Source organism: Balearica regulorum, chromosome 2 (genome assembly GCF_011004875.1).
Source record: "Balearica regulorum gibbericeps isolate bBalReg1 chromosome 2, bBalReg1.pri, whole genome shotgun sequence".
In the NCBI taxonomy this organism is placed as follows: Eukaryota; Metazoa; Chordata; class Aves; order Gruiformes; family Gruidae; genus Balearica; species Balearica regulorum.
In genome coordinates this window covers 113,699,682-113,708,696 of record NC_046185.1, presented here as the reverse complement: position 1 = coordinate 113,708,696, position 9,015 = coordinate 113,699,682, and positions in this window count along the sequence as shown.

Sequence of the window (9,015 nt, the reverse complement as noted above, 5' to 3'; positions counted from 1 at the left end):
GAGGCAGAACCACCCTACAGACAGCAAGAGACAGATCAGCTCCTTCTGAGCATCCCCAGATAGCACGAATAAAGCCAGCCCAGGTACACTGCAATCGCAGCGGCCGCTCTTGGGTAGATAGATGCTCGAGTGTGTCACAAGTCTCACCATAAAAATCACAAACATCTTCAGCTGAAGACACTCCTGTGAGTTTCTTGCCAACGATGAGATATTTGGGATTTCTCTCGAAATCCCAGTACTTTTGAATCACGCAATTGTGTCAGCAATTTCAGCCTCCAGTTTATAAAAAGGAAAGCAAAAAGTAAATCTTTAACCAGGAAAAAAAGTCAGCAAGTGAGACCTCCCTTCTCAAAAAACCAAACAGCAGATGAAAAGACAAGCATCTCTAGAGATTTTTTGAGGGCTGGACGCACGAGGTGTTGCTCATCGTGTTTTGATTTATTCTGTACTTCTTACAAGACTTCATCTGCTGGTCTCTGCAGTGAATGCCAGTGGAAGTTTTGACATGCTTTGTGCTTGCACTAGTGTATGGTTTTCCAGACACTCAAAATTTTAGGAAATACATGTCTTTGAGAGTCCAAAAAACCAGCTACATCAACAATTTAGACTGCAGGGGTTTTTACGTTTATTTCAGCGACAGAGCATTTTAAGCTAACACACGCTGAGCGAACATCAGGTTCTTATCCCACGACTCCTCGTCGTGATATTACTCCATTACCCAGTCCAAAGGAACAGGCACGCAATATATTTAAGCTTATGTGATAAAGAAATAACAGACATACTGGGATGGAGGGCTTCCTGCCTAGCTCACGGAAGAACCATGTGTACACCCAAAGTGCTGGTCGGAGGCACCACATGGAGGTGGAGAAAGAGTAAAAGCGATAAAAGCCGAAAAAGCCAACCAACAAACCGATGTGTACTTTCAGTCCGTGAGTCGCTACAAAACATAACGGGAAGGGGAGCAACAGCATTTGCAAATAAGCACATGACTAGAATCAGATAGGGGCGATAACTAACCACATGGGAATTACTGTAAACTGAATTCAGACCTTCCCGTACAGATATTGATCTAAATCTTCTTGACCAGAACAGACCAGGGTTAACTTTCAGTGACTGACATCATGACTTTGCTTTCAAAGGGGAAAAGGGAAAAAGACAGATGCTGAAGATATACTACAGTTAACGTGCACAAATAACATAATGCCAGTTAAAAAACCCAATTCACAGGTAGAGATTTAGTCTCATTATTATATATTCTGTTGTGTCATGTGAATTACCCCTTTTAAGCTTTTTTGAAATGACTCAGAGAAATACAGATTTCTTTGCAAAAGTAAATAGGGCACCATGATTGCAGCTTTTCCTTTCCTCCTTCCTCTCTTCTTTTCCTTCTGCTGCCTCACCGCCACCTCCCATCCTCTGTTTACAATTTCAACTGTATTTACTGATCATCAGCAAATGTGTAAACGATGTAGTTGGGATGGTTAACATTCTGTTTAGCCAAGATCTTCAACCTTGAGCTTGCAAATGTTGCTGTGAGCACTGGTGGCTAAAGACAGAGGTTTTCAATTAGAGGCGTGCAAGTGCTTAATCTGTGCATCTGTTCCGCAGAAAGGCTAAACATCTTTAAAATTTTAACACAAGCGCACTGACATTGCAAAAGGAAAATCAAATGTCATTGAGAAGCGAATGGTTAAAAAGGTTGCTGAGGATCTTATTTGCATTTTTTGGATGGCTAATTAGGTCACAAGGGTTAATATGTTAAAGAATGGTCTGTCTATTGTTATGTTGGCTGTCAGAGCCTATCTCAATCAAGCATAACTACAGATTACAGGGCAGCTGTCTTTGATAAAAATCTGAGTCCTTGTTTAGTCTTGGTTCTAAATGAAAAGCCTAATAGTTAATATTTTAATATATTTTGTAGCCTTGTTCCATTGTGAGCAAAAGTCCCACTGAGGAAAACAAAAGCTTTTTTTATGAAAAAATAGGGAACTTCTCACAAATTGGAATTGTCAGTCTGATGCTTTGTACCAGAATAAGGTATAGTGGTGTTGGCATAATTTTTTACCTCCAAAACAAACAAAAACTAGTCCAGTACCACCCTGTTTCAGGAACTTTGACCATCTGAGTAACATTTGCTGAGGACTTGTGTCCCTTAATATGTTGGAACTGGAATAGAAAAACTATTACAATGGGCATATTCCCCAGTTACAGTGAACAATTACTCGGTAGTCTAGGTTATTTTAATGGACATGTCACTTTAAACTAAGCTTTCGCATCTGTTCTGCCCTCTAATTACAAATGCAAAAAGAACATAATTCACAATTGCATCATAAAAAAAGGAAGGCCTAAGTGATTTAAATGCACGTGTATGTTCTTTAGTAAACACAACATGCAATCTGCTATGTTTTTCCCATGTACCGGGAACAAATTAGATGGAAAACCTGATGTACCGACCAGAGATTTCTCTTTCTCTCTCCCTTTATTCCCGCAGTAGAAAGATTTCACTGTATGAATGAATCTGTTGAAGAAGTAAACTGGTAGAAGAATCAAGTACTGCCTTCTTCTTATGCAGTAGAGGATTGAATAAAGCTGAGCAAGTACTTCACAGTTCTGAATTTATTTAACAAATTTTCATGTCTTCTGTCTGCAATCTGTCCCTGAGAGACTGGCTTTTGGGATTTTTTTTTCTTGTTTCGGGTTTGGGTTTTTTTGTGTTTTCTTTTGGTTTTTGGGGGTTTTTTTTAGTTCTTAAAGAATTAGGAAAAAAATGACATGTGGGTGTTCCCCCTCTTTTTGGTCAGTACCACTTTTATGGTTTTTTTTAAATCATTTTCTACCCACTTCTGGTATGTTTCTCTGTTGCAGTTACTGCAAATACTGGAGGAATTTTGCTACCATTTTTGTTCCCAACTGAACATGGCTTATAAGCCATTTCGAACAGCCATCTGATACATCAGTTTGGGCATATTCAACTAGTTATTACTGGAACACAAGGTACTTGGTTCATGTCTCCCTATCACAGTGGTTCTCAGAAGCAGGATGCCAGTAAACGATTGCCTTTAAAGGTTTTATTTTTCCTCTTAATATTCACTTCAAATTCACAGTTCCTATAAATATGCCCGATAGGAAACTCTTTTATGAAATTTGTGTATGAATATGTAAATAACTAGTAAGATCATTTTGACATCTACTCATTTCTCCCCATAACACTATTATGCAGAGCAAAAAAGGTACAACCGAGAAGTCATTTTCTCCAGTTTATCAGCTATACTGCTTGCTTTCCCAGTTGTTACCATCGGGCTAGTTGGATGACGTGCTTGCTGTGATTTCCTCATGCACTTCCACAGCCCCACGTATGCTTCTGAAGAGTGGGCTGCAGGACTTCTCTCCACAAAGTCGATGCTCTTATCTAGCAATGAGCCTTACAGAACAGCTACTACAGGGGCTGGTATTGTGGGGTTTTGTAGTTTTTTTTCCCCAACTATATAAACTGTTCATCAACACACAGGAGAAGACGGCAGGAGAAATGCTGATGTGTCTGCAAGTTTTTGCCATTTTTTTTCCCCCAGCTATGTCCGATATAAGCCATCTTCTCACTACATTCCTATTGTCTCATTTAGGTTGCCCTGAAAGTTTATTGGTGGGATGGTATAACAGAGAATGGAACTTTTGAGCTGAATCCTTATGTCCCTGATGTGATGAGATCTCCAAAGGTATTTGGAAGGAGACCATCACCCACCAGTGACCTGCAACATTTATAGGGTATTATCTCCATATTTCAGAGCTTTTCCTGGTCCCTTAATGGCCCAGAAGAAACTCCATTTTCTTAATTACACCCTCATCTTTTGGCATATAGCATGGTTTCTGGGACATCTTTTCACCTTCTTCCATTAAAATAATGGAGACTGGCCACAGCTATGAGCAGAACAGACCATTGCCCACTTTTTATAGTCCTCTGAGAATCTCATGTAGTAATATACCTGTTCAAAGGACCAAGCCCCCAAATCTTTAATTTTCCCTTGTTTTCATGGTTGTCAGTTTTCTTGTACTCGCTCTAAGTTTGTAACAGTATCATCTCAGGAGTGTTTGGTGGTGTGTGACAATGCATGGAGCTCCCCATCGATCCTCCATCCCTTACAACACCTAATTATTGTGGCTAAACAGCTGAGGAACAGCAGTGCCCACACGCTCCTGTCGCTGCTCCACGTTAGGAACAGATCTAGTTAGCAAATTGCGAGCGAGGCTTGAAGCTTAATGATGTAAAGCTTTGGGGAAAAGCCTGGGTCTGCAGATTTCACTGACGTCTGCCTAAAGCTGAATTTGCATGGCAGCTTGGCAAGCCCAGGCCAAAAAAGTGCACTCCGCCATACACGCTGTCCCAGACTTGACGTCATTCTCCAACAGAGATGCAATCCTACGCAACCTGTGGTGCTAATGTACCAAACCAAAATGAATGGGGTTTTGTTGGTAGGTCTGAGAGCTCTGCTTAGCAAGACAGAGTGAGGATTTAGCATCGCACAAAAAGCCCGATGCAGAGGCAAGGGCAGGCAGCCCACAGCCCTGCCAGCCAGCCACACGGACCCTCTCAGAGCATCACCAAGCCATAATCCAGCCAGAGTTATGGTCTAGGAAATGTCTGCCTTATTTTTGCGCTGACAAGCCCACACCAACTCCCTCAAGGAATAGAAAGTCCACAGTAGTGTAAAATTTAGCGAGGAAGTCAGATTTCCAGAAAGAAAGTGCATTGAGTGACAGCACAAGAACCTAAAATGGACGCTCAGGACAACACACGTTGGGCACCAGCTTCCAGACACCTACCTGGGACGTTTCAAGTCTGGGGCAAGAAAACTATTACCAGGACAGCTTTCAAAGGATAAAAAGAAAGGCAGGCAACATCATTCATTGTTTTCCTTTCCTCGCTTCTCTCCCCATCTAGTAACCACTGACACGTGGCAGAACAGGGATGTCACACCAGGATGCAGCAGGGCTGGAGGCTGCGGCATCCCAACAGACCCCGTGCTCTCCCGTCCCTTCCCTCCACCGTCCCTGGCTGCAGCTGGCACGGCAAATGGCCGCTTTCTCACCGCAGCAGTTGGTTTCTATTGTTTCTACCGGGCATCAATAGGCCTCTGCTGCTCCATTTTATCCCCGTAACAGCGAGCGCCCCAGCAAGCTGCTGCGCTGTTTGTCTCCACCGGTCCCCAGGGACCAAGGCAGGGAACGCGGTTTGTTGTGGTTTTTTTTCCTCAAGAAATGGCAGGTGCCTGCTCTTTGACAAGGTGAATTTAAGTCTAGCGCGGCAGACGTACTGGGAAGAAAACAATCCTCGTCTGGGTTGAGCCTCCGGCATGAAAGGCGGGCGTTTTCACTTGGTAGTTCCCGTCTGTTCTGGGCAGTTCGGTGCCCTCGCGTCGGGTGGGAGGGGAGGTGCCACATCAGAGGGGAATGATGCCAAGCCTGTCAGCAGCACAGGCAGGACCAGCTCCCTGGACCCCTGCTCTTCCTTCTCTCTCCTCCTTCTCCCCATTTTCAGGCTCTCTGCAGCTGTTTGCCCCTTTGCAAGGAGCTGAGACAGGCCTGGCTGCATGCCTCGCTTTACCCGCGCTTGGTTTTTTTCCGTATTTGCTCTTCACCCTTCCTGGTGGTTCCTCCTCCTCCTCCCTGCCACACAGCAGTAAAATCCCCCTTTTAAACAGACATACGGCTGATGCCGCAGTGGTGTATTAGAAGCAGGGTCTCACTCTCAGGTCAACACCTTGCACTCTGCTGCTCTCTGCTTCTCACTGCAGTAGCTGCCAAAAACACACGTATCGCCATTTTGGCCTCTGAGAGCACCCCCTGCTCCTGGGGAGCACAACCTGCTCCTGGACCACAACCCCCCAAGCAGCCATCCATCTTCTCCTATGGCTCCTGAGGACTGTCCCGGTGCTTTCTGCTGGAGCATCCTTGTTATACCCATAATAGCAGCAGAAACCCCAGAGGTCCCAAATGAGACATGAGGAAGCACAGTTTGAGGCAGAGGAGCCAGTGCTGCTGGTCTTTCTGGTGGGAGCTAGTTAAGGAATCATGAAACCCTCCCATTTGATGTTTTTTCTCCCCTTCAACGTCCTACTTCTTCAGCAGCGCTGCGAGTGTGCCACGAAGTAGGCTGACCTAGAGAGAGGAACAGATACATTTTTGGTGATGAGAAAGGAGCAAGAAATGGGAGGGTTTCTCACTGGTAAGAAATATCCTTACAGAACTGCATCAGATTTGGCAGCTCTGAGAATCTCTCTGGATCTCCTGCCCCCATCACATGTCATGGCTAAATGATAAAACATGCTGTTCCTTCACTAAACAAGAGTGGAAAAATCCAGAAAGTAGGACATTGCTTTCTCCCAAGTGGTACCACCTCTCAGCCAGAGGCCAGGCGGGTTGCAGGAGGACTTTTGCCACTGTATCTTAAAAAATGAGATGGTCTCAACCTCTGTCATGACAGTTGTGAGTAAAAACAGTTGCAAAGTAAGGAAGATAGATGATAAATCAACACTACAGGAAAGAGCATGGGCCTGTCACGTGGTGAAAACCCATCTCACAAAAAGTAAAGTTTTCCATGCCGAAGGAAAGACTGAATCGTTGAGGCTGAGTAGCCTCTCAGATGCTTTCTAGAGATTTCATATTTCAACAGGATTATAACGATCTTTTGTAGGGTCACGACTGCCAAGCCTTTAAGCAGCAACAACTAAAGAAGATATTTTTAATCAAAATAAAAAAAGAAAATGCAAAACTTGAAGATTAAAAGAAAGTTCTACTTAGAACTTTGATTCTTGGGATAACTTTGCCTATTAGCAAACTACACATGTAGGTTCCCACATACTACGTGTGAATACACACATTTTTAACTTATCCAGATGTTCCACCGCTGTGGCTCTGTGGTCTTGTGGCTCTGCTTTAGGAGGACACCAAAGCTCTTACAGCATGAATACTTCCACTGCAGCCAACCGAGATCACCACGTTCCCTGTGCTAGAGCTGCCCATAAAGCATTTATCAGAGGAGGCCCTGCTCTATTCAACTCAACTGACCTCTAAAATTCACATTTTTTCCCCATCATTCCCTTTTTTTTTTTTCAAGAAACAGAAAGTAATCAGAGCTGTACATTACCATCTTTCCCTCCCCTCCCCAAACTAAGTTCTTCCACCCCATTAAGTGCTATGTGTATGCCCTACCCACCCCCAATATATGCAACTCCTTTTGGGAACCCAGAAAAGGTCAATTTCTGTGTTTATATCTTTATTTAGTGAATTATGGCAGTAGCATTTCTTCTGTTTTTCCATATAACTATGTCATACTTCGCAATGTGTCTTCTTTACAACACTGTGATATTTTATCACAGTTATTTGGTCAGATAGTGGAATCTTCGGTAACTGAATGCCTGCAATTTCTACAATGTCCATACTGTCCAAATAAGATTACCCAAATTCTGTTAGTAATTGGTCATTCCCACACAATGCTTACTAGTGCAGCTATGCCAAATCTTGTGTAAATTAGGAAATCAAAATGTCAAGAGTTTAAATGGCTTGCTAGTGGACTTCCCAAAAGTCAGTAGTGAAGCCAGGTGCAAAAAATGCAAGTCATCCTTTCTGGATTTGTGATTTCTTCTCCAAGCACTAGGCCAGTCCAAAACAAATGAGCATAGGATTATCACCAGAATGTACAGTATTAGATAGCTGATGCTATTTTAAGAATCATTTCAGATAAGGAAAAATATAACAGCCAGGTTTTGCAAAGATGGCAGGTTCCCAAGAGAAGGCTGTGGCTGCTGATGCCACAACAGTTCATCAACTAGATAAGCATATACTTCTGTCTCTGCTAACAAGTCATAGAGCAGAATCAAGGCTGACATGTTTAACTACTTTTAATCTCTTTTCTAATAGGATTAAATCCATTATTCATAGAAATTTGCATATTTTGCAGTATGATGCAAAGGTGGGATCCTGCTCTATTCAATTACAACGCATGTCATACAGAAGGGACCGTAGCCTACCCAGCTCAACCAATACACTTATCTCTAGCCATGGGTATTTTTCCATGTTTAAAGCTCTCTATGGAGGAAGTTTTGGCCAACTGTTCTTTCACTTATTCTGGCTACATATACTTGCTTCACTGTAGAACTTAGGGAAATTTCTGCGGGCAGAATATGATCACGGTATTGTGAAAAGTCAGAAAAGATTTTTTTTTCCTAGACTTTTTTCCATATTGAGATATATTTATATATCTATCTAGATTTGAGACAAAGAAGCTCACATTTCAAAGGTGTTTCAAAAATTTTAGCAGACCTGGAAAAGATTGATTTTAAGTGGGACAGTTTGGTATCTCTCCCTCCATCAAATTAAAACGCTAGCTTGTAATTCATTAGAATGCTACCAACAGCATAGCTCCAGCTAATCTTGAGTTGTTCCAAAAGGCAAAGTAAAACTAAAGTGTGAAGAAGTCTTTCTACAAAATCCTTGCAAAAGTAGCATGATGGTTTTGAACCAGTCTGCAAAATACTGAGCCTCAGAGCTACCAGCAATCTGCATCGAAACTGGAGAGTTAACTCAAAAAAATCTCAAATCATGTACTTAAAAAATGGGAGATACTGGTAAATGTGCCAGAAAGCTAAATCAGATGCAGCCTAAATTGTGTAGCACAGTAAAACTCACTCCTACAAAGAATTTACACTGAAGAACCCAGAAGTCATCATCTTCACCTGCTCAAGGTGAATTTTCTCTTGAATTTAAAATAATTAACAACATATTAGCCATATTTATCCTTCATTTTTCTGAGTGCAAAGGAAGAAACCAAAAGAAAAAAAAAGGGGGGGGGGACGACACACCCCCAAACCAACAAAATTTAATCTGAAAAAAAAGCTGACTCTACTGGCTGGTTCCTAGTGGTAAGCCTCGAAACTCAGAAATGTCAAAGTGGAAAAAGAGAGAGTTACGAACCTCCTGCAGACCCCCCCCCAGCCAGCAGGACACAACAACGTTGTTGTT